The sequence below is a fragment of the Bison bison genome, unplaced genomic scaffold, assembly GCF_000754665.1.
Source record: "Bison bison bison isolate TAMUID 2011002044 unplaced genomic scaffold, Bison_UMD1.0 scf7180017864251, whole genome shotgun sequence".
Lineage (NCBI taxonomy): Eukaryota > Metazoa > Chordata > Mammalia > Artiodactyla > Bovidae > Bison > Bison bison.
In genome coordinates this window covers 706,004-708,258 of record NW_011494823.1, presented here as the reverse complement: position 1 = coordinate 708,258, position 2,255 = coordinate 706,004, and the positions used below count along the sequence as shown (strand labels likewise).

At 49.7% G+C, this 2,255-nt stretch overlaps 1 long non-coding RNA gene across 1 annotated transcript in view; it reads right to left on the bottom strand.

Annotated features, from left to right (window-relative positions):
• LOC104994091 overlaps window positions 1–2,255 on the bottom strand; it is a 5,573-nt gene that overhangs the window by 918 nt on the left and 2,400 nt on the right. The window lies entirely within an intron of this gene.

Genomic DNA, 2,255 nt, shown 5'->3' with positions numbered 1-2,255 from the left:
TGAAGCCAGGGGTGGAGATTGAGCTGATGCGCTGCAGTGATTCTCAAATTCAGTGTGCATCAGAATCACCTGGAGAGTTCATTAAAGTGTGGAGGGCTGGGTCTGCCCCCAGAGTCTCTGGTTCAGTAAGTCTGGATTGGGGCCTGAGAATGTGTGTTTCTAGCATGTTCTCAGGTGAAGCTGATGCTGCTGGTCTGGTGACCCTACTCTGAGAGGCAGCACTCTAGCAGACCTGCGTTGTCCCAGGCCAGCTAGGACTATCGATAGCAGAGGCTCAGTAAGTAATTGTCACCCTGTTTATTTAACTTCAATGCAGAGTAGCGTGAAATGCCAGACTGGTTGAGTTACAAGCTGGAATCAACATTTCTGGGAGAAATATTAACAACCTCAGATATGCAGATGATACCACTCTAATGGCAGAAAGTGAAGAGGAACTAAAGAGTCTCTTGATGAAGATTAAAGAGGAGAGTGAAAAAGATGGCTTAGAACTCAACATTAAAAAAATAACTAAGATCATGGCATCCGGTTCCATCATTTCATGGCGAATAGATGGGGAAACATGGAAGCAAAAACAGATTTCCTCTTCTTGGGCTCCAAAATCACTTCTGATGGTGACTGCAGTCATGAAATTAGAAGACGCTTGCTTCTTGGAAGGAAAGCTATGACAAACCTAGATAGCATATTAAAATGCAGAGATATCAGTTTGCGGACAAAGGTCAATATAGCCAAAGCTATGGTCTTTCCAGTAGTCACGTATGGATATGAGAGTTGGACCATAAGGAAGGCTGAGCTCTGAAGAATTGGTGCTTTTGAATTGCGGTGCTGGAGAAGACACTTGGACAGCAAGGAGGTCAAACTAGTAGATCCTAAAGAAAATCAACCCTGAATATTCATTGGAAGGACTGATGCTGAAGCTGAAACTCCAATACTTTTGGCACCTGATGCGAAGATCCAACTCATTGGGAAAGACCCTGATGCTGGGAAAGTTTGAAGGCAAAAGGAGTAGAGGGTGGCAGAGGATGAGATAGTTGGATAGCATGACTGATTCAATGGACATGATTTTGGGCAAACTCCAGGAGACAGTGAGGGACAGGGAGGCCGGGTGTGCTGCATGGGGTCGCAAACAGTCAGACACAACTTAGCAACTGAACAACAACAAATAAATAACTTGGCATGTGAGTGAGTGAGTGATGATTACAGGGAGTGGAAGGGGTGTTGGACCAGGAGCCCGAGGATTCTGGTCCTGAATTTGCTCCCACCTCTCTATGGGACTTGACCATGTTCCCCTGCAGCCTCGGTTTCCTCCCCTGTAAAACAGGGGTATCTATAATCCTTCCTCACTGATGTCTGCGAGGATGAAAGAAGGCCTGGCACAACTCCGACACCCAGGCAAGAGTGGCAAGCATGGTCTCTGAAGGTGATGGGCTCTGGGAACTGCTCACTGTGACCCTTACTGCTGTCCGTCTTTGCTCCCAACACCAAGGGCTGCAGCCCATCTCTTTTACTTTTTTCTCAAACCTGAGTTGGAAAGATTGGGGCCACACTGTCCCCCAAGTCCCATGGCCCCAAGGCAGAGGGTAGCGTGCTTGCTGTGGCCACAGGTTGTATAAAAGGGCCTTGTTCCGGCCGCTCACCTCCCACTGTGCGCCCAGGGGTTTTCTATTTCAGTTGCTGTGAAAATATCACCTTTGATCTCAGCTTGTGGCTCTTAAAAAAAGAAGAAACCACCAACAGGCTGGGTTTTCATTCTCCCCAGCCCCGCCTCTGTCTCACCTCCGCCTCCGCCTCCGCGATGTCTTCCCCTCCCCTCCAGCCCCTCCCTGCTCCTCGTCTCCTCTCTGGAGCCCCAGCACCCTCGCTGGAGAGAGCACCTTAGGAATCAGTTTATAGCCCTTGGTGTCTCCTCCAGGTCCCCCACGGCCCATGTGCTGAAGGAACAGGACAAATGAGGGTGAAGGACGCAGCCCTCTCCCTTCTTCCCTCTCTCCTTGCCTCTTCCCTTGTGTTCTGAGGGCCAAGAATCGCTGAGACTCCCTGCTTCTCCAGCTGCTGTTGTTAAGTGCATGGCATCAATCACATCCCGCATCTGTGAAGTCTTGAGTCTTCCCCAGAGTAGACTCAGAGTCACTAGTGGGGCCTAAATATTTCCATCACACCGTCAACTCAGAGAACCCAGTCAGCAGCCCAGATCTGTCTGGGGGAGGGGCCTTCAGCCTTGACGAATCTAATCCCACCGCCTGGCTCTGCAGGTACAA